The sequence below is a fragment of the Corythoichthys intestinalis genome, chromosome 1, assembly GCF_030265065.1.
Source record: "Corythoichthys intestinalis isolate RoL2023-P3 chromosome 1, ASM3026506v1, whole genome shotgun sequence".
Lineage (NCBI taxonomy): Eukaryota > Metazoa > Chordata > Actinopteri > Syngnathiformes > Syngnathidae > Corythoichthys > Corythoichthys intestinalis.
In genome coordinates this window covers 79,494,090-79,518,700 of record NC_080395.1, presented here as the reverse complement: position 1 = coordinate 79,518,700, position 24,611 = coordinate 79,494,090, and positions in this window count along the sequence as shown.

The following is a 24,611-nucleotide window of genomic DNA, read 5'->3' as shown; positions in this document are numbered from 1 at the left end:
ATGTGGAAATTTGGTTCTAGGACATTTGATTTGAGCGCAATCCTCAAACTTAGGTCAAAAAAGCCATTTAAGCCTTTTCACAGTGAGATCTATGCGATATGGCCGAGAAATGTAATTTTGATGTTAACTCCCAAACCGCTGCGCAGAAGTCAACCAAACTTCACCCAATAGTGTATTGTATCACAATCTAGTAGTTACATTTGAAAATTTTGTTCTATGACATTTTGTTTGAACGCAATCATCAAACTTAATTAAAAAAGTCATTTAAGCCTTTTCACAGTGAGATCTATGCGATATGGCCGAGAAATGTAATTTTGATGTTAACTCCCAAACCGCCTCGCAGAAGTCAACCAAACTTCACCCATTAGTGTATTGTATCACAATCTAGTAGTTACATGTGGAAATTTGGTTATTGGACATTTGGTTTGAGCGCAATCATTAAACTTAGGTCAAAAAAGTCATTTAAGCCTTTTCACAGTGAGATCTATGCGATATGGCCGAGAAATGTAATTTTGATGTTAACTCCCAAACCGCTGCGCAGAAGTCAACCAAACTTCACCCAATAGTGTATTGTATCACAATCTAGTAGTTACATTTGAGAATTTTGTTCTAGGAAATTTTGTTTGAGCGCAATCATCAAACTTAATTAAAAAAGTCATTTAAGCCTTTTCACAGTGAGATCTATACGATATGGCCGAGAAATGTAATTTTGATGTTAACTCCCAAACCTCTGCGCAGAAGTCAACCAAACTTCACCCATTAGTGTATTGTATCACAATCTAGTAGTTACATGTGGAAATTTGGTTCTAGGACATTTGATTTGAGCGCAATCCTCAAACTTAGGTCAAAAAAGCCATTTAAGCCTTTTCACAGTGAGATCTATGCGATATGGCCGAGAAATGTAATTTTGATGTTAACTCCCAAACCGCTGCGCAGAAGTCAACCAAACTTCACCCAATAGTGTATTGTATCACATTCTAGTAGTTACATTTGAAAATTTCGTTCTAGGACATTTGGTTTGAGCGCAATCTTTAAACTTAGGTCAAAAAAGTCATTTAAGCCTTTTCACAGTGAGATCTATGCGATATGGCCGAGAAATGTAATTTTGATGTTAACTCCCAAACCGCTGCGCAGAAGTCAACCAAACTTCACCCAATAGTGTATTGTATCACAATCTAGTAGTTACATTTGAAAATTTTGTTCTAGGACATTTTGTTTGAACGCAATCATCAAACTTAATTAAAAAAGTCATTTAAGCCTTTTCACGGTGAGATCTATGCGATATGGCCGAGAAATGTAATTTTGATGTTAACTCCCAAACCGCTGCGCAGAAGTCAACCAAACTTCACCCAATAGTGTATTGTATCACAATCTAGTAGTTAAATTTGAAAATTTTGTTCTAGGACATTTTGTTTGAACGCAATCATCAAACTTAATTAAAAAAGTCATTTAAGCCTTTTCACAGTGAGATCTATGCGATATGGCCGAGAAATGTAATTTTGATGTTAACTCCCAAACCGCTGCGCAGAAGTCAACCAAACTTCAACCATTAGTGTATTGTATCACAATCTAGTAGTTACATGTGGAAATTTGGTTCTAGGACATTTGATTTGAGCGCAGTCCTCAAACTTAGGTCAAAAAAGCCATTTAAGCCTTTTCACAGTGAGATCTATGCGATATGGCCGAGAAATGTAATTTTGATGTTAACTCCCAAACCGCTGCGCAGAAGTCAACCAAACTTCACCCAATAGTGTATTGTATCACAATCTAGTAGTTACATTTGAAAATTTTGTTCTAGGAAATTTTGTTTGAGCGCAATCATTAAACTTAATTAAAAAAGTCATTTAAGCCTTTTCACAGTGAGATCTATGCGATATGGCCGAGAAATGTAATTTTGATGTTAACTCCCAAACCGCTGCGCAGAAGTCAACCAAACTTCACCCATTAGTGTATTGTATCACAATCTAGTAATTACATGTGGAAATTTGGTTCTAGGACATTTGATTTGAGCGCAATCATCAAACTTAGGTCAAAAAAGCCATTTAAGCCTTTTCACAGTGAGATCTATGCGATATGGCCGAGAAATGTAATTTTGATGTTAACTCCCAAACCGCTGCGCAGAAGTCAACCAAACTTCACCCATTAGTGTATTGTATCACAATCTAGTAGTTACATGTGGAAATTTGGTTTTTGGACATTTGGTTTGAGCGCAATCATTAAACTTAGGTCAAAAAAGCCATTTAAGCCTTTTCACAGTGAGATCTATGCGATATGGCCGAGAAATGTAATTTTGATGTTAACTCCCAAACCGCTGCGCAGAAGTCAACCAAACTTCACCCAATAGTGTATTGTATCACAATCTAATAGTTACATTTGAAAATTTTGTTCTAGGAAATTTTGTTTGAGCGCAATCATCAAACTTAATTAAAAAAGTCATTTAAGCCTTTTCACAGTGAGATCTATGCGATATGGCCGAGAAATGTAATTTTGATGTTAACTCCCAAACCTCTGCGCAGAAGTCAACCAAACTTCACCCATTAGTGTATTGTATCACAATCTAGTAGTTACATGTGGAAATTTGGTTCTAGGACATTTGATTTGAGCGCAATCCTCAAACTTAGGTCAAAAAAGCCATTTAAGCCTTTTCACAGTGAGATCTATGCGATATGGCCGAGAAATGTAATTTTGATGTTAACTCCCAAACCGCTGCGCAGAAGTCAACCAAACTTCACCCAATAGTGTATTGTATCACATTCTAGTAGTTACATTTGAAAATTTCGTTCTAGGACATTTGGTTTGAGCGCAATCTTTAAACTTAGGTCTGCGCAGAAGTCAACCAAACTTCACCCAATAGTGTATTGTATCACATTCTAGTAGTTACATTTAAAAATTTCGTTCTAGGACATTTGGTTTGAGCGCAATCTTTAAACTTAGGTCAAAAAAGCCATTTAAGCCTTTTCACAGTGAGATCTATGCGATATGGCCGAGAAATGTAATTTTGATGTTAACTCCCAAACCGCTGCGCAGAAGTCAACCAAACTTCACCCAATAGTGTATTGTATCACAATCTAGTAGTTACATTTGAAAATTTTGTTCTAGGACATTTTGTTTGAACGCAATCATCAAACTTAATTAAAAAAGTCATTTAAGCCTTTTCACAGTGAGATCTATGCGATATGGCCGAGAAATGTAATTTTGATGTTAACTCCCAAACCGCTGCGCAGAAGTCAACCAAACTTCACCCAATAGTGTATTGTATCACAATCTAGTAGTTACATGTGGAAATTTGGTTATTGGACATTTGGTTTGAGCGCAATCATTAAACTTAGGTCAAAAAAGCCATTTAAGCCTTTTCACAGTGAGATCTATGCGATATGGCCGAGAAATGTAATTTTGATGTTAACTCCCAAACCGCTGCGCAGAAGTCAACCAAACTTCACCCAATAGTGTATTGTATCACAATCTAGTAGTTACATTTGAAAATTTCGTTCTAGGACATTTGGTTTGAGCGCAATCTTTAAACTTAGGTCAAAAAAGCCATTTAAGCCTTTTCACAGTGAGATCTATGCGATATGGCCGAGAAATGTAATTTTGATGTTAACTCCCAAACCTCTGCGCAGAAGTCAACCAAACTTCACCCATTAGTGTATTGTATCACAATCTAGTAGTTACATGTGGAAATTTGGTTCTAGGACATTTGATTTGAGCGCAATCTTTAAACTTAGGTCAAAAAAGCCATTTAAGCCTTTTCACAGTGAGATCTATGCGATATGGCCGAGAAATGTAATTTTGATGTTAACTCCCAAACCGCTGCGCAGAAGTCAACCAAACTTCACCCAATAGTGTATTGTATCACATTCTAGTAGTTACATTTGAAAATTTCGTTCTAGGACATTTGGTTTGAGCGCAATCATTAAACTTAGGTCAAAAAAGCCATTTAAGCCTTTTCACAGTGAGATCTATGCGATATGGCCGAGAAATGTAATTTTGATGTTAACTCCCAAACCGCTGCGCAGAAGTCAACTAAACTTCACCCAATAGTGTATTGTATCACATTCTAGTAGTTACATTTGAAAATTTCGTTCTAGGACATTTGGTTTGAGCGCAATCATTAAACTTAATTAAAAAAGTCATTTAAGCCTTTTCACAGTGAGATCTATGCGATATGGCCGAGAAATGTAATTTTGATGTTAACTCCCAAACCGCTGCGCAGAAGTCAACCAAACTTCACCCATTAGTGTATTGTATCACAATCTAGTAATTACATGTGGAAATTTGGTTCTAGGACATTTGATTTGAGCGCAATCCTCAAACTTAGGTCAAAAAAGCCATTTAAGCCTTTTCACAGTGAGATCTATGCGATATGGCCGAGAAATGTAATTTTGATGTTAACTCCCAAACCGCTGCGCAGAAGTCAACCAAACTTCACCCATTAGTGTATTGTATCACAATCTAGTAGTTACATGTGGAAATTTGGTTATTGGACATTTGATTTGAGCGCAATCATTAAACTTAGGTCAAAAAAGCCATTTAAGCCTTTTCACAGTGAGATCTATGCGATATGGCCGAGAAATGTAATTTTGATGTTAACTCCCAAACCGCTGCGCAGAAGTCAACCAAACTTCACCCAATAGTGTATTGTATCACATTCTAGTAGTTACATTTGAAAATTTCGTTCTAGGACATTTGGTTTGAGCGCAATCTTTAAACTTATGTCAAAAAAGCCATTTAAGCCTTTTCACAGTGAGATCTATGCGATATGGCCGAGAAATGTAATTTTGATGTTAACTCCCAAACCGCTGCGCAGAAGTCAACCAAACTTCACCCAATAGTGTATTGTATCACAATCTAGTAGTTACATTTGAAAATTTTGTTCTAGGACATTTTGTTTGAACGCAATCATCAAACTTAATTAAAAAAGTCATTTAAGCCTTTTCACAGTGAGATCTATGCGATATGGCCGAGAAATGTAATTTTGATGTTAACTCCCAAACCGCTGCGCAGAAGTCAACCAAACTTCACCCAATAGTGTATTGTATCACAATCTAGTAGTTACATTTGAAAATTTTGTTCTAGGACATTTTGTTTGAACGCAATCATCAAACTTAATTAAAAAAGTCATTTAAGCCTTTTCACGGTGAGATCTATGCGATATGGCCGAGAAATGTAATTTTGATGTTAACTCCCAAACCGCTGCGCAGAAGTCAACCACACTTCACCCAATAGTGTATTGTATCACATTCTAGTAGTTACATTTGAAAATTTCGTTCTAGGACATTTGGTTTGAGCGCAATCATTAAACTTAGGTCAAAAAAGCCATTTAAGCCTTTTCACAGTGAGATCTATGCGATATGGCCGAGAAATGTAATTTTGATGTTAACTCCCAAACCGCTGCGCAGAAGTCAACCAAACTTCACCCAATAGTGTATTGTATCACAATCTAGTAGTTACATTTGAAAATTTTGTTCTAGGAAATTTTGTTTGAGCGCAATCATCAAACTTAATTAAAAAAGTCATTTAAGCCTTTTCACAGTGAGATCTATGCGATATGGCCGAGAAATGTAATTTTGATGTTAACTCCCAAACCGCTGCGCAGAAGTCAACCAAACTTCACCCAATAGTGTATTGTATCACAATCTAGTAGTTACATTTGAAAATTTTGTTCTATGACATTTTGTTTGAACGCAATCATCAAACTTAATTAAAAAAGTCATTTAAGCCTTTTCACAGTGAGATCTATGCGATATGGCCGAGAAATGTAATTTTGATGTTAACTCCCAAACCGCTGCGCAGAAGTCAACCAAACTTCACCCATTAGTGTATTGTATCACAATCTAGTAGTTACATGTGGAAATTTGGTTATTGGACATTTGGTTTGAGCGCAATCATTAAACTTAGGTCAAAAAAGCCATTTAAGCCTTTTCACAGTGAGATCTATGCGATATGGCCGAGAAATGTAATTTTGATGTTAACTCCCAAACCGCTGCGCAGAAGTCAACCAAACTTCACCCAATAGTGTATTGTATCACAATCTAGTAGTTACATTTGAAAATTTTGTTCTAGGAAATTTTGTTTGAGCGCAATCATCAAACTTAATTAAAAAAGTCATTTAAGCCTTTTCACAGTGAGATCTATGCGATATGGCCGAGAAATGTAATTTTGATGTTAACTCCCAAACCTCTGCGCAGAAGTCAACCAAACTTCACCCAATAGTGTATTGTATCACAATCTAGTAGTTACATGTGGAAATTTGGTTCTAGGACATTTGATTTGAGAGCAATCTTTAAACTTAGGTCAAAAAAGCCATTTAAGCCTTTTCACAGTGAGATCTATGCGATATGGCCGAGAAATGTAATTTTGATGTTAACTCCCAAACCGCTGCGCAGAAGTCAACCAAACTTCACCCAATAGTGTATTGTATCACAATCTAGTAGTTACATTTGAAAGTTTTGTTCTAGGACATTTTGTTTGAACGCAATCATCAAACTTAATTAAAAAAGTCATTTAAGCCTTTTCACAGTGAGATCTATGCGATATGGCCGAGAAATGTAATTTTGATGTTAACTCCCAAACCGCTGCGCAGAAGTCAACCAAACTTCACCCAATAGTGTATTGTATCACAATCTAGTAGTTACATTTGGAAATTTTGTTCTTGGACATTTGATTTGAGTGCAATCCTCAAACTTAGGTCAAAAAAGCCATTTAAGCCTTTTCACAGTGAGATCTATGCGATATGGCCGAGAAATGTAATTTTGATGTTAACTCCCAAACCGCTGCGCAGAAGTCAACCAAACTTCACCCAATAGTGTATTGTATCACAATCTAGTAGTTACATTTGAAAATTTTGTTCTAGGACATTTTGTTTGAACGCAATCATCAAACTTAATTAAAAAAGTCATTTAAGCCTTTTCACAGTGAGATCTATGCGATATGGCCGAGAAATGTAATTTTGATGTTAACTCCCAAACCGGTGCGCAGAAGTCAACCAAACTTCACCCAATAGTGTATTGTATCACAATCTAGTAGTTACATTTGAAAATTTTGTTCTAGGACATTTTGTTTGAACGCAATCATCAAACTTAATTAAAAAAGTCATTTAAGCCTTTTCACGGTGAGATCTATGCGATATGGCCGAGAAATGTAATTTTGATGTTAACTCCCAAACCGCTGCGCAGAAGTCAACCAAACTTCACCCAATAGTGTATTGTATCACATTCTAGTAGTTACATTTGAAAATTTCGTTCTAGGACATTTGGTTTGAGCGCAATCATTAAACTTAGGTCAAAAAAGCCATTTAAGCCTTTTCACAGTGAGATCTATGCGATATGGCCGAGAAATGTAATTTTGATGTTAACTCCCAAACCGCTGCGCAGAAGTCAACCAAACTTCACCCAATAGTGTATTGTATCACAATCTAGTAGTTACATTTGAAAATTTTGTTCTAGGAAATTTTGTTTGAGCGCAATCATCAAACTTAATTAAAAAAGTCATTTAAGCCTTTTCACAGTGAGATCTATACGATATGGCCGAGAAATGTAATTTTGATGTTAACTCCCAAACCTCTGCGCAGAAGTCAACCAAACTTCACCCATTAGTGTATTGTATCACAATCTAGTAGTTACATGTGGAAATTTGGTTCTAGGACATTTGATTTGAGCGCAATCCTCAAACTTAGGTCAAAAAAGCCATTTAAGCCTTTTCACAGTGAGATCTATGCGATATGGCCGAGAAATGTAATTTTGATGTTAACTCCCAAACCGCTGCGCAGAAGTCAACCAAACTTCACCCAATAGTGTATTGTATCACATTCTAGTAGTTACATTTGAAAATTTCGTTCTAGGACATTTGGTTTGAGCGCAATCTTTAAACTTAGGTCAAAAAAGCCATTTAAGCCTTTTCACAGTGAGATCTATGCGATATGGCCGAGAAATGTAATTTTGATGTTAACTCCCAAACCGCTGCGCAGAAGTCAACCAAACTTCACCCAATAGTGTATTGTATCACAATCTAGTAGTTACATTTGAAAATTTTGTTCTAGGACATTTTGTTTGAACGCAATCATCAAACTTAATTAAAAAAGTCATTTAAGCCTTTTCACAGTGAGATCTATGCGATATGGCCGAGAAATGTAATTTTGATGTTAACTCCCAAACCGCTGCGCAGAAGTCAACCAAACTTCACCCAATAGTGTATTGTATCACAATCTAGTAGTTACATTTGAAAATTTTGTTCTATGACATTTTGTTTGAACGCAATCATCAAACTTAATTAAAAAAGTCATTTAAGCCTTTTCACAGTGAGATCTATGCGATATGGCCGAGAAATGTAATTTTGATGTTAACTCCCAAACCGCTGCGCAGAAGTCAACCAAACTTCACCCATTAGTGTATTGTATCACAATCTAGTAGTTACATGTGGAAATTTGGTTATTGGACATTTGGTTTGAGCGCAATCATTAAACTTAGGTCAAAAAAGCCATTTAAGCCTTTTCACAGTGAGATCTATGCGATATGGCCGAGAAATGTAATTTTGATGTTAACTCCCAAACCGCTGCGCAGAAGTCAACCAAACTTCACCCAATAGTGTATTGTATCACAATCTAGTAGTTACATTTGAAAATTTTGTTCTAGGAAATTTTGTTTGAGCGCAATCATCAAACTTAATTAAAAAAGTCATTTAAGCCTTTTCACAGTGAGATCTATGCGATATGGCCGAGAAATGTAATTTTGATGTTAACTCCCAAACCTCTGCGCAGAAGTCAACCAAACTTCACCCAATAGTGTATTGTATCACAATCTAGTAGTTACATGTGGAAATTTGGTTCTAGGACATTTGATTTGAGAGCAATCTTTAAACTTAGGTCAAAAAAGCCATTTAAGCCTTTTCACAGTGAGATCTATGCGATATGGCCGAGAAATGTAATTTTGATGTTAACTCCCAAACCGCTGCGCAGAAGTCAACCAAACTTCACCCAATAGTGTATTGTATCACAATCTAGTAGTTACATTTGAAAGTTTTGTTCTAGGACATTTTGTTTGAACGCAATCATCAAACTTAATTAAAAAAGTCATTTAAGCCTTTTCACAGTGAGATCTATGCGATATGGCCGAGAAATGTAATTTTGATGTTAACTCCCAAACCGCTGCGCAGAAGTCAACCAAACTTCACCCAATAGGGTATTGTATCACAATCTAGTAGTTACATTTGGAAATTTTGTTCTTGGACATTTGATTTGAGTGCAATCCTCAAACTTAGGTCAAAAAAGCCATTTAAGCCTTTTCACAGTGAGATCTATGCGATATGGCCGAGAAATGTAATTTTGATGTTAACTCCCAAACCGCTGCGCAGAAGTCAACCAAACTTCACCCAATAGTGTATTGTATCACAATCTAGTAGTTACATTTGAAAATTTTGTTCTAGGACATTTTGTTTGAACGCAATAATCAAACTTAATTAAAAAAGTCATTTAAGCCTTTTCACAGTGAGATCTATGCGATATGGCCGAGGAATGTAATTTTGATGTTAACTCCCAAACCGCTGCGCAGAAGTCAACCAAACTTCACCCAATAGTGTATTGTATCACATTCTAGTAGTTACATTTGAAAATTTCGTTCTAGGACATTTGGTTTGAGCGCAATCATTAAACTTAGGTCAAAAAAGCCATTTAAGCCTTTTCACAGTGAGATCTATGCGATATGGCCGAGAAATGTAATTTTGATGTTAACTCCCAAACCGCTGCGCAGAAGTCAACTAAACTTCACCCAATAGTGTATTGTATCACATTCTAGTAGTTACATTTGAAAATTTCGTTCTAGGACATTTGGTTTGAGCGCAATCATTAAACTTAATTAAAAAAGTCATTTAAGCCTTTTCACAGTGAGATCTATGCGATATGGCCGAGAAATGTAATTTTGATGTTAAATCCCAAACCGCTGCGCAGAAGTCAACCAAACTTCACCCATTAGTGTATTGTATCACAATCTAGTAATTACATGTGGAAATTTGGTTCTAGGACATTTGATTTGAGCGCAATCCTCAAACTTAGGTCAAAAAAGCCATTTAAGCCTTTTCACAGTGAGATCTATGCGATATGGCCGAGAAATGTAATTTTGATGTTAACTCCCAAACCGCTGCGCAGAAGTCAACCAAACTTCACCCAATAGTGTATTGTATCACAATCTAGTAGTTACATTTGAAAATTTTGTTCTATGACATTTTGTTTGAACGCAATCATCAAACTTAATTAAAAAAGTCATTTAAGCCTTTTCACAGTGAGATCTATGCGATATGGCCGAGAAATGTAATTTTGATGTTAACTCCCAAACCGCCTCGCAGAAGTCAACCAAACTTCACCCATTAGTGTATTGTATCACAATCTAGTAGTTACATGTGGAAATTTGGTTATTGGACATTTGGTTTGAGCGCAATCATTAAACTTAGGTCAAAAAAGTCATTTAAGCCTTTTCACAGTGAGATCTATGCGATATGGCCGAGAAATGTAATTTTGATGTTAACTCCCAAACCGCTGCGCAGAAGTCAACCAAACTTCACCCAATAGTGTATTGTATCACAATCTAGTAGTTACATTTGAGAATTTTGTTCTAGGAAATTTTGTTTGAGCGCAATCATCAAACTTAATTAAAAAAGTCATTTAAGCCTTTTCACAGTGAGATCTATACGATATGGCCGAGAAATGTAATTTTGATGTTAACTCCCAAACCTCTGCGCAGAAGTCAACCAAACTTCACCCATTAGTGTATTGTATCACAATCTAGTAGTTACATGTGGAAATTTGGTTCTAGGACATTTGATTTGAGCGCAATCCTCAAACTTAGGTCAAAAAAGCCATTTAAGCCTTTTCACAGTGAGATCTATGCGATATGGCCGAGAAATGTAATTTTGATGTTAACTCCCAAACCGCTGCGCAGAAGTCAACCAAACTTCACCCAATAGTGTATTGTATCACATTCTAGTAGTTACATTTGAAAATTTCGTTCTAGGACATTTGGTTTGAGCGCAATCTTTAAACTTAGGTCAAAAAAGCCATTTAAGCCTTTTCACAGTGAGATCTATGCGATATGGCCGAGAAATGTAATTTTGATGTTAACTCCCAAACCGCTGCGCAGAAGTCAACCAAACTTCACCCAATAGTGTATTGTATCACAATCTAGTAGTTACATTTGAAAATTTTGTTCTAGGACATTTTGTTTGAACGCAATCATCAAACTTAATTAAAAAAGTCATTTAAGCCTTTTCACAGTGAGATCTATGCGATATGGCCGAGAAATGTAATTTTGATGTTAACTCCCAAACCGCTGCGCAGAAGTCAACCAAACTTCACCCAATAGTGTATTGTATCACAATCTAGTAGTTACATTTGAAAATTTTGTTCTATGACATTTTGTTTGAACGCAATCATCAAACTTAATTAAAAAAGTCATTTAAGCCTTTTCACAGTGAGATCTATGCGATATGGCCGAGAAATGTAATTTTGATGTTAACTCCCAAACCGCTGCGCAGAAGTCAACCAAACTTCACCCATTAGTGTATTGTATCACAATCTAGTAGTTACATGTGGAAATTTGGTTATTGGACATTTGGTTTGAGCGCAATCATTAAACTTAGGTCAAAAAAGCCATTTAAGCCTTTTCACAGTGAGATCTATGCGATATGGCCGAGAAATGTAATTTTGATGTTAACTCCCAAACCGCTGCGCAGAAGTCAACCAAACTTCACCCAATAGTGTATTGTATCACAATCTAGTAGTTACATTTGAAAATTTTGTTCTAGGAAATTTTGTTTGAGCGCAATCATCAAACTTAATTAAAAAAGTCATTTAAGCCTTTTCACAGTGAGATCTATGCGATATGGCCGAGAAATGTAATTTTGATGTTAACTCCCAAACCTCTGCGCAGAAGTCAACCAAACTTCACCCAATAGTGTATTGTATCACAATCTAGTAGTTACATGTGGAAATTTGGTTCTAGGACATTTGATTTGAGAGCAATCTTTAAACTTAGGTCAAAAAAGCCATTTAAGCCTTTTCACAGTGAGATCTATGCGATATGGCCGAGAAATGTAATTTTGATGTTAACTCCCAAACCGCTGCGCAGAAGTCAACCAAACTTCACCCAATAGTGTATTGTATCACAATCTAGTAGTTACATTTGAAAGTTTTGTTCTAGGACATTTTGTTTGAACGCAATCATCAAACTTAATTAAAAAAGTCATTTAAGCCTTTTCACAGTGAGATCTATGCGATATGGCCGAGAAATGTAATTTTGATGTTAACTCCCAAACCGCTGCGCAGAAGTCAACCAAACTTCACCCAATAGGGTATTGTATCACAATCTAGTAGTTACATTTGGAAATTTTGTTCTTGGACATTTGATTTGAGTGCAATCCTCAAACTTAGGTCAAAAAAGCCATTTAAGCCTTTTCACAGTGAGATCTATGCGATATGGCCGAGAAATGTAATTTTGATGTTAACTCCCAAACCGCTGCGCAGAAGTCAACCAAACTTCACCCAATAGTGTATTGTATCACAATCTAGTAGTTACATTTGAAAATTTCGTTCTAGGACATTTGGTTTGAGCGCAATCATTAAACTTAGGTCAAAAAAGCCATTTAAGCCTTTTCACAGTGAGATCTATGCGATATGGCCGAGAAATGTAATTTTGATGTTAACTCCCAAACCGCTGCGCAGAAGTCAACTAAACTTCACCCAATAGTGTATTGTATCACATTCTAGTAGTTACATTTGAAAATTTCGTTCTAGGACATTTGGTTTGAGCGCAATCATTAAACTTAATTAAAAAAGTCATTTAAGCCTTTTCACAGTGAGATCTATGCGATATGGCCGAGAAATGTAATTTTGATGTTAACTCCCAAACCGCTGCGCAGAAGTCAACCAAACTTCACCCATTAGTGTATTGTATCACAATCTAGTAATTACATGTGGAAATTTGGTTCTAGGACATTTGATTTGAGCGCAATCCTCAAACTTAGGTCAAAAAAGCCATTTAAGCCTTTTCACAGTGAGATCTATGCGATATGGCCGAGAAATGTAATTTTGATGTTAACTCCCAAACCGCTGCGCAGAAGTCAACCAAACTTCACCCAATAGTGTATTGTATCACAATCTAGTAGTTACATTTGAAAATTTTGTTCTATGACATTTTGTTTGAACGCAATCATCAAACTTAATTAAAAAAGTCATTTAAGCCTTTTCACAGTGAGATCTATGCGATATGGCCGAGAAATGTAATTTTGATGTTAACTCCCAAACCGCCTCGCAGAAGTCAACCAAACTTCACCCATTAGTGTATTGTATCACAATCTAGTAGTTACATGTGGAAATTTGGTTATTGGACATTTGGTTTGAGCGCAATCATTAAACTTAGGTCAAAAAAGTCATTTAAGCCTTTTCACAGTGAGATCTATGCGATATGGCCGAGAAATGTAATTTTGATGTTAACTCCCAAACCGCTGCGCAGAAGTCAACCAAACTTCACCCAATAGTGTATTGTATCACATTCTAGTAGTTACATTTGAAAATTTCGTTCTAGGACATTTGGTTTGAGCGCAATCATTAAATTTAGGTCAAAAAAGCCATTTAAGCCTTTTCACAGTGAGATCTATGCGATATGGCCGAGAAATGTAATTTTGATGTTAACTCCCAAACCGCTGCGCAGAAGTCAACTAAACTTCACCCAATAGTGTATTGTATCACATTCTAGTAGTTACATTTGAAAATTTCGTTCTAGGACATTTGGTTTGAGCGCAATCATTAAACTTAATTAAAAAAGTCATTTAAGCCTTTTCACAGTGAGATCTATGCGATATGGCCGAGAAATGTAATTTTGATGTTAACTCCCAAACCGCTGCGCAGAAGTCAACCAAACTTCACCCATTAGTGTATTGTATCACAATCTAGTAATTACATGTGGAAATTTGGTTCTAGGACATTTGATTTGAGCGCAATCCTCAAACTTAGGTCAAAAAAGCCATTTAAGCCTTTTCACAGTGAGATCTATGCGATATGGCCGAGAAATGTAATTTTGATGTTAACTCCCAAACCGCTGCGCAGAAGTCAACCAAACTTCACCCAATAGTGTATTGTATCACAATCTAGTAGTTACATTTGAAAATTTTGTTCTATGACATTTTGTTTGAACGCAATCATCAAACTTAATTAAAAAAGTCATTTAAGCCTTTTCACAGTGAGATCTATGCGATATGGCCAAGAAATGTAATTTTGATGTTAACTCCCAAACCGCCTCGCAGAAGTCAACCAAACTTCACCCATTAGTGTATTGTATCACAATCTAGTAGTTACATGTGGAAATTTGGTTATTGGACATTTGGTTTGAGCGCAATCATTAAACTTAGGTCAAAAAAGCCATTTAAGCCTTTTCACAGTGAGATCTATGCGATATGGCCGAGAAATGTAATTTTGATGTTAACTCCAAAACCGCTGCGCAGAAGTCAACCAAACTTCACCCAATAGTGTATTGTATCACAATCTAGTAGTTACATTTGAAAATTTTGTTCTAGGACATTTTGTTTGAACGCAATCATCAAACTTAATTAAAAAAGTCATTTAAGCCTTTTCACAGTGAGATCTATGCGATATGGCCGAGAAATGTAATTTTGATGTTAACTCCCAAACCGCTGCGCAGAAGTCAACCAAACTTCACCCAATAGTGTATTGTATCACAATCTAGTAGTTACATTTGAAAATTTTGTTCTATGACATTTTGTTTGAACGCAATCATCAAACTTAATTAAAAAAGTCATTTAAGCCTTTTCACAGTGAGATCTATGCGATATGGCCGAGAAATGTAATTTTGATGTTAACTCCCAAACCGCTGCGCAGAAGTCAACCAAACTTCACCCATTAGTGTATTGTATCACAATCTAGTAGTTACATGTGGAAATTTGGTTATTGGACATTTGGTTTGAGCGCAATCATCAAACTTAGGTCAAAAAAGCCATTTAAGCCTTTTCACAGTGAGATCTATGCGATATGGCTGAGAAATGTAATTTTGATGTTAACTCCCAAACCGCTGCGCAGAAGTCAACCAAACTTCACCCAATAGTGTATTGTATCACAATCTAGTAGTTACATTTGAAAATTTTGTTCTAGGAAATTTTGTTTGAGCGCAATCATCAAACTTAATTAAAAAAGTCATTTAAGCCTTTTCACAGTGAGATCTATGCGATATGGCCGAGAAATGTAATTTTGATGTTAACTCCCAAACCTCTGCGCAGAAGTCAACCAAACTTCACCCAATAGTGTATTGTATCACAATCTAGTAGTTACATGTGGAAATTTGGTTCTAGGACATTTGATTTGAGAGCAATCTTTAAACTTAGGTCAAAAAAGCCATTTAAGCCTTTTCACAGTGAGATCTATGCGATATGGCCGAGAAATGTAATTTTGATGTTAACTCCCAAACCGCTGCGCAGAAGTCAACCAAACTTCACCCAATAGTGTATTGTATCACAATCTAGTAGTTACATTTGGAAATTTTGTTCTTGGACATTTGATTTGAGTGCAATCCTCAAACTTAGGTCAAAAAAGCCATTTAAGCCTTTTCACAGTGAGATCTATGCGATATGGCCGAGAAATGTAATTTTGATGTTAACTCCCAAACCGCTGCGCAGAAGTCAACCAAACTTCACCCAATAGTGTATTGTATCACAATCTAGTAGTTACATTTGAAAATTTTGTTCTAGGACATTTTGTTTGAACGCAATCATCAAACTTAATTAAAAAAGTCATTTAAGCCTTTTCACAGTGAGATCTATGCGATATGGCCGAGAAATGTAATTTTGATGTTAACTCCCAAACCGCTGCGCAGAAGTCAACCAAACTTCACCCAATAGTGTATTGTATCACATTCTAGTAGTTACATTTGAAAATTTCGTTCTAGGACATTTGGTTTGAGCGCAATCATTAAACTTAGGTCAAAAAAGCCATTTAAGCCTTTTCACAGTGAGATCTATGCGATATGGCCGAGAAATGTAATTTTGATGTTAACTCCCAAACCGCTGCGCAGAAGTCAACTAAACTTCACCCAATAGTGTATTGTATCACATTCTAGTAGTTACATTTGAAAATTTCGTTCTAGGACATTTGGTTTGAGCGCAATCATTAAACTTAATTAAAAAAGTCATTTAAGCCTTTTCACAGTGAGATCTATGCGATATGGCCGAGAAATGTAATTTTGATGTTAACTCCCAAACCGCTGCGCAGAAGTCAACCAAACTTCACCCATTAGTGTATTGTATCACAATCTAGTAATTACATGTGGAAATTTGGTTCTAGGACATTTGATTTGAGCGCAATCCTCAAACTTAGGTCAAAAAAGCCATTTAAGCCTTTTCACAGTGAGATCTATGCGATATGGCCGAGAAATGTAATTTTGATGTTAACTCCCAAACCGCTGCGCAGAAGTCAACCAAACTTCACCCAATAGTGTATTGTATCACAATCTAGTAGTTACATTTGAAAATTTTGTTCTATGACATTTTGTTTGAACGCAATCATCAAACTTAATTAAAAAAGTCATTTAAGCCTTTTCACAGTGAGATCTATGCGATATGGCCGAGAAATGTAATTTTGATGTTAACTCCCAAACCGCCTCGCAGAAGTCAACCAAACTTCACCCATTAGTGTATTGTATCACAATCTAGTAGTTACATGTGGAAATTTGGTTATTGGACATTTGGTTTGAGCGCAATCATTAAACTTAGGTCAAAAAAGTCATTTAAGCCTTTTCACAGTGAGATCTATGCGATATGGCCGAGAAATGTAATTTTGATGTTAACTCCCAAACCGCTGCGCAGAAGTCAACTAAACTTCACCCAATAGTGTATTGTATCACATTCTAGTAGTTACATTTAAAAATTTCGTTCTAGGACATTTGGTTTGAGCGCAATCATTAAACTTAATTAAAAAAGTCATTTAAGCCTTTTCACAGTGAGATCTATGCGATATGGCCGAGAAATGTAATTTTGATGTTAACTCCCAAACCGCTGCGCAGAAGTCAACCAAACTTCACCCATTAGTGTATTGTATCACAATCTAGTTATTACATGTGGAAATTTGGTTCTAGGACATTTGATTTGAGCGCAATCCTCAAACTTAGGTCAAAAAAGCCATTTAAGCCTTTTCACAGTGAGATCTATGGCGATATGGCCGAGAAATGTAATTTTGATGTTAACTCCCAAACCGCTGCGCAGAAGTCAACCAAACTTCACCCAATAGTGTATTGTATCACAATCTAGTAGTTACATTTGAAAATTTTGTTCTATGACATTTTGTTTGAACGCAATCATCAAACTTAATTAAAAAAGTCATTTAAGCCTTTTCACAGTGAGATCTATGCGATATGGCCAAGAAATGTAATTTTGATGTTAACTCCCAAACCGCCTCGCAGAAGTCAACCAAACTTCACCCATTAGTGTATTGTATCGCAATCTAGTAGTTACATGTGGAAATTTGGTTATTGGACATTTGGTTTGAGCGCAATCATTAAACTTAGGTCAAAAAAGCCATTTAAGCCTTTTCACAGTGAGATCTATGCGATATGGCCGAGAAATGTAATTTTGATGTTAACTCCCAAACCGCTGCGCAGAAGTCAACCAAACTTCACCCATTAGTGTATTGTATCACAATCTAGTAGTTACATGTGGAAATTTGGTTATTGGACATTTGGTTTGAGCGCAATCATCAAACTTAGGTCAAAAAAGCCATTTAAGCCTTTTCACAGTGAGATCTATGCGATATGGCCGAGAAATGTAATTTTGATGTTAACTCCCAAACCGCTGCGCAGAAGTCAACCAAACTTCACCCAATAGTGTATTGTATCACAATCTAGTAGTTACATTTGAAAATTTTGTTCTAGGAAATTTTGTTTGAGCGCAATCATCAAACTTAATTAAAAAAGTCATTTAAGCCTTTTCACAGTGAGATCTATGCGATATGGCCGAGAAATGTAATTTTGATGTTAACTCCCAAACCTCTGCGCAGAAGTCAACCAAACTTCACCCAATAGTGTATTGTATCACAATCTAGTAGTTACATGTGGAAATTTGGTTCTAGGACATTTGATTTGAGAGCAATCTTTAAACTTAGGTCAAAAAAGCCATTTAAGCCTTTTCACAGTGAGATCTATGCGATATGGCCGAGAAATGTAATTTTGATGTTAACTCCCAAACCGCTGCGCAGAAGTCAACCAAACTTCACCCAATAGTGTATTGTATCACAATCTAGTAGTTACATTTGAAAATTTTGTTCTAGGACATTTTGTTTGAACGCAATCATCAAACTTAATTAAAAAAGTCATTTAAGCCTTTTCACAGTGAGATCTATGCGATATGGCCGAGAAATGTAATTTTGATGTTAACTCCCAAACCGCTGCGCAGAAGTCAACCAAACTTCACCCAATAGTGTATTGTATCACAATCTAGTAGTTACATTTGGAAATTTTGTTCTTGGACATTTGATTTGAGTGCAATCCTCAAACTTAGGTCAAAAAAGCCATTTAAGCCTTTTCACAGTGAGATCTATGCGATATGGCCGAGAAATGTAATTTTGATGTTAACTCCCAAACCGCTGCGCAGAAGTTAACCAAACTTCACCCAATAGTGTATTGTATCACAATCTAGTAGTTACATTTGAAAATTTTGTTCTAGGACATTTTGTTTGAACGCAATCATCAAACTTAATTAAAAAAGTCATTTAAGCCTTTTCACAGTGAGATCTATGCGATATGGCCGAGAAATGTAATTTTGATGTTAACTCCCAAACCGCTGCGCAGAAGTCAACCAAACTTCACCCAATAGTGTATTGTATCACATTCTAGTAGTTACATTTGAAAATTTCGTTCTAGGACATTTGGTTTGAGCGCAATCATTAAACTTAGGTCAAAAAAGCCATTTAAGCCTTTTCACAGTGAGATCTATGCGATATGGCCGAGAAATGTAATTTTGATGTTAACTCCCAAACCGCTGCGCAGAAGTCAACTAAACTTCACCCAATAGTGTATTGTATCACATTCTAGTAGTTACATTTGAAAATTTCGTTCTAGGACATTTGGTTTGAGCGCAATCATTAAACTTAATTAAAAAAGTCATTTAAGCCTTTTCACAGTGAGATCTATGCGATATGGCCGAGAAATGTAATTTTGATGTTAACTCCCAAACCGCTGCGCAGAAGTCAACCAAACTTCACCCATTAGTGTATTGTATCACAATCTAGTAATTACATGTGGAAATTTGGTTCTAGGACATTTGATTTGAGCGCAATCCTCAAACTTAGGTCAAAAAAGCCATTTAAGCCTTTTCACAGTGAGATCTATGCGATATGGCCGAGAAATGTAATTTTGATGTTAACTCCCAAACCGCTGCGCAGAAGTCAACCAAACTTCACCCAATAGTGTATTGTATCACAATCTAGTAGTTACATTTGAAAATTTTGTTCTATGACATTTTGTTTGAACGCAATCATCAAACTTAATTAAAAAAGTCATTTAAGCCTTTTCACAGTGAGATCTATGCGATATGGCCGAGAAATGTAATTTTGATGTTAACTCCCAAACCGCCTCGCAGAAGTCAACCAAACTTCACCCATTAGTGTATTGTATCACAATCTAGTAGTTACATGTGGAAATTTGGTTATTGGACATTTGGTTTGAGCGCAATCATTAAACTTAGGTCAAAAAAGTCATTTAAGCCTTTTCACAGTGAGATCTATGCGATATGGCCGAGAAATGTAATTTTGATGTTAACTCCCAAACCGCTGCGCAGAAGTCAACCAAACTTCACCCAATAGTGTATTGTATCACATTCTAGTAGTTACATTTGAAAATTTCGTTCTAGGACATTTGGTTTGAGCGCAATCATTAAATTTAGGTCAAAAAAGCCATTTAAGCCTTTTCACAGTGAGATCTATGCGATATGGCCGAGAAATGTAATTTTGATGTTAACTCCCAAACCGCTGCGCAGAAGTCAACTAAACTTCACCCAATAGTGTATTGTATCACATTCTAGTAGTTACATTTAAAAATTTCGTTCTAGGACATTTGGTTTGAGCGCAATCATTAAACTTAATTAAAAAAGTCATTTAAGCCTTTTCACAGTGAGATCTATGCGATATGGCCGAGAAATGTAATTTTGATGTTAACTCCCAAACCGCTGCGCAGAAGTCAACCAAACTTCACCCATTAGTGTATTGTATCACAATCTAGTTATTACATGTGGAAATTTGGTTCTAGGACATTTGATTTGAGCGCAATCCTCAAACTTAGGTCAAAAAAGCCATTTAAGCCTTTTCACAGTGAGATCTATGGCGATATGGCCGAGAAATGTAATTTTGATGTTAACTCCCAAACCGCTGCGCAGAAGTCAACCAAACTTCACCCAATAGTGTATTGTATCACAATCTAGTAGTTACATTTGAAAATTTTGTTCTATGACATTTTGTTTGAACGCAATCATCAAACTTAATTAAAAAAGTCATTTAAGCCTTTTCACAGTGAGATCTATGCGATATGGCCAAGAAATGTAATTTTGATGTTAACTCCCAAACCGCCTCGCAGAAGTCAACCAAACTTCACCCATTAGTGTATTGTATCGCAATCTAGTAGTTACATGTGGAAATTTGGTTATTGGACATTTGGTTTGAGCGCAATCATTAAACTTAGGTCAAAAAAGCCATTTAAGCCTTTTCACAGTGAGATCTATGCGATATGGCCGAGAAATGTAATTTTGATGTTAACTCCAAAACCGCTGCGCAGAAGTCAACCAAACTTCACCCAATAGTGTATTGTATCACAATCTAGTAGTTACATTTGAAAATTTTGTTCTAGGAAATTTTGTTTGAGCGCAATCATCAAACTTAATTAAAAAAGTCATTTGAGCCTTTTCACAGTGAGATCTATGCGATATGGCCGAGAAATGTAATTTTGATGTTAACTCCCAAACCTCTGCGCAGAAGTCAACCAAACTTCACCCATTAGTGTATTGTATCACAATCTAGTAGTTACATTTGAAAATTTTGTTCTAGGACATTTTGTTTGAACGCAATCATCAAACTTAATTAAAAAAGTCATTTAAGCCTTTTCACAGTGAGATCTATGCGATATGGCCGAGAAATGTAATTTTGATGTTAACTCCCAAACCGCTGCGCAGAAGTCAACCAAACTTCACCCAATAGTGTATTGTATCACAATCTAGTAGTTACATTTTAAAATTTTGTTCTAGGACATTTTGTTTGAACGCAATCATCAAACTTAATTAAAAAAGTCATTTAAGCCTTTTCACGGTGAGATCTATGCGATATGGCCGAGAAATGTAATTTTGATGTTAACTCCCAAACCGCTGCGCAGAAGTCAACCAAACTTCACCCAATAGTGTATTGTATCACATTCTAGTAGTTACATTTGAAAATTTCGTTCTAGGACATTTGGTTTGAGCGCAATCATTAAACTTAGGTCAAAAAAGCCATTTAAGCCTTTTCACAGTGAGATCTATGCGATATGGCCGAGAAATGTAATTTTGATGTTAACTCCCAAACCGCTGCGCAGAAGTCAACTAAACTTCACCCAATAGTGTATTGTATCACATTCTAGTAGTTACATTTGAAAATTTCGTTCTAGGACATTTGGTTTGAGCGCAATCATTAAACTTAATTAAAAAAGTCATTTAAGCCTTTTCACAGTGAGATCTATGCGATATGGCCGAGAAATGTAATTTTGATGTTAACTCCCAAACCGCTGCGCAGAAGTCAACCAAACTTCACCCATTAGTGTATTGTATCACAATCTAGTAATTACATGTGGAAATTTGGTTCTAGGACATTTGATTTGAGCGCAATCCTCAAACTTAGGTCAAAAAAGCCATTTAAGCCTTTTCACAGTGAGATCTATGCGATATGGCCGAGAAATGTAATTTTGATGTTAACTCCCAAACCGCTGCGCAGAAGTCAAACAAACTTCACCCAATAGTGTATTGTATCACAATCTAGTAGTTACATTTGAAAATTTTGTTCTATGACATTTTGTTTGAACGCAATCATCAAACTTAATTAAAAAAGTCATTTAAGCCTTTTCACAGTGAGATCTATGCGATGTGGCCGAGAAATGTAATTTTGATGTTAACTCCCAAACCGCTGCGCAGAAGTCAACCAAACTTCACCCAATAGTGTATTGTATCACATTCTAGTAGTTACATTTGAAAATTTCGTTCTAGGACATTTGGTTTGAGCGCAATCTTTAAACTTAGGTCAAAAAAGCCATTTAAGCCTTTTCACAGTGAGATCTATGCGATATGGCCGAGAAATGTAATTTTGATGTTAACTCCCAAACCGCTGCGCAGAAGTCAACCAAACTTCACCCAATAGTGTATTGTATCACAATCTAGTAGTTACATTTGAAAATTTTGTTCTAGGACATTTTGTTTGAACGCAATCATCAAACTTAATTAAAAAAGTCATTTAAGCCTTTTCACAGTGAGATCTATGCGATATGGCCGAGAAATGTAATTTTGATGTTAACTCCCAAACCGCTGCGCAGAAGTCAACCAAACTTCACCCAATAGTGTATTGTATCACAATCTAGTAGTTACATTTGGAAATTTGGTTCTTGGACATTTGATTTGAGCGCAATCCTCAAACTTAGGTCAAAAAAGCCATTTAAGCCTTTTCACAGTGAGATCTATGCGATATGGCCGAGAAATGTAATTTTGATGTTAACTCCCAAACCGCTGCGCAGAAGTCAACCAAACTTCACCCAATAGTGTATTGTATCACAATCTAGTAGTTACATTTGAAAATTTTGTTCTAGAACATTTTGTTTGAACGCAATCATCAAACTTAATTAAAAAAGTCATTTAAGCCTTTTCACAGTGAGATCTATGCGATATGGCCGAGAAATGTAATTTTGATGTTAACTCCCAAACCGCTGCGCAGAAGTCAACCAAACTTCACCCAATAGTGTATTGTATCACATTCTAGTAGTTACATTTGAAAATTTCGTTCTAGGACATTTGGTTTGAGCGCAATCATTAAACTTAGGTCAAAAAAGCCATTTAAGCCTTTTCACAGTGAGATCTATGCGATATGGCCGAGAAATGTAATTTTGATGTTAACTCCCAAACCGCTGCGCAGAAGTCAACCAAACTTCACCCAATAGTGTATTGTATCACAATCTAGTAGTTACATTTGAAAATTTTGTTCTAGGAAATTTTGTTTGAGCGCAATCATCAAACTTAATTAAAAAAGTCATTTAAGCCTTTTCACAGTGAGATCTATGCGATATGGCCGAGAAATGTAATTTTGATGTTAACTCCCAAACCGCTGCGCAGAAGTCAACCAAACTTCACCCATTAGTGTATTGTATCACAATCTAGTAGTTACATGTGAAAATTTGGTTCTAGGACATTTGATTTGAGCGCAATCCTCAAACTTAGGTCAAAAAAGCCATTTAAGCCTTTTCACAGTGAGATCTATGCGATATGGCCGAGAAATGTAATTTTGATGTTAACTCCCAAACCGCTGCGCAGAAGTCAACCAAACTTCACCCAATAGTGTATTGTATCACATTCTAGTAGTTACATTTGAAAATTTCGTTCTAGGACATTTGGTTTGAGCGCAATCATTAAACTTAGGTCAAAAAAGCCATTTAAGCCTTTTCACAGTGAGATCTATGCGATATGGCCGAGAAATGTAATTTTGATGTTAACTCCCAAACCGCTGCGCAGAAGTCAACTAAACTTCACCCAATAGTGTATTGTATCACATTCTAGTAGTTACATTTGAAAATTTCGTTCTAGGACATTTGGTTTGAGCGCAATCATTAAACTTAATTAAAAAAGTCATTTAAGCCTTTTCACAGTGAGATCTATGCGATATGGCCGAGAAATGTAATTTTGATGTTCACTCCAAAACCGCTGCGCAGAAGTCAACCAAACTTCACCCAATAGTGTATTGTATCACAATCTAGTAGTTACATTTGAAAATTTTGTTCTAGGACATTTTGTTTGAACGCAATCATCAAACTTAATTAAAAAAGTCATTTAAGCCTTTTCACAGTGAGATCTATGCGATATGGCCGAGAAATGTAATTTTGATGTTAACTCCCAAACCGCTGCGCAGAAGTCAACCAAACTTCACCCAATAGTGTATTGTATCACAATCTAGTAGTTACATTTGAAAATTTTGTTCTATGACATTTTGTTTGAACGCAATCATCAAACTTAATTAAAAAAGTCATTTAAGCCTTTTCACAGTGAGATCTATGCGATATGGCCAAGAAATGTAATTTTGATGTTAACTCCCAAACCGCCTCGCAGAAGTCAACCAAACTTCACCCATTAGTGTATTGTATCGCAATCTAGTAGTTACATGTGGAAATTTGGTTATTGGACATTTGGTTTGAGCGCAATCATTAAACTTAGGTCAAAAAAGCCATTTAAGCCTTTTCACAGTGAGATCTATGCGATATGGCCGAGAAATGTAATTTTGATGTTAACTCCAAAACCGCTGCGCAGAAGTCAACCAAACTTCACCCAATAGTGTATTGTATCACAATCTAGTAGTTACA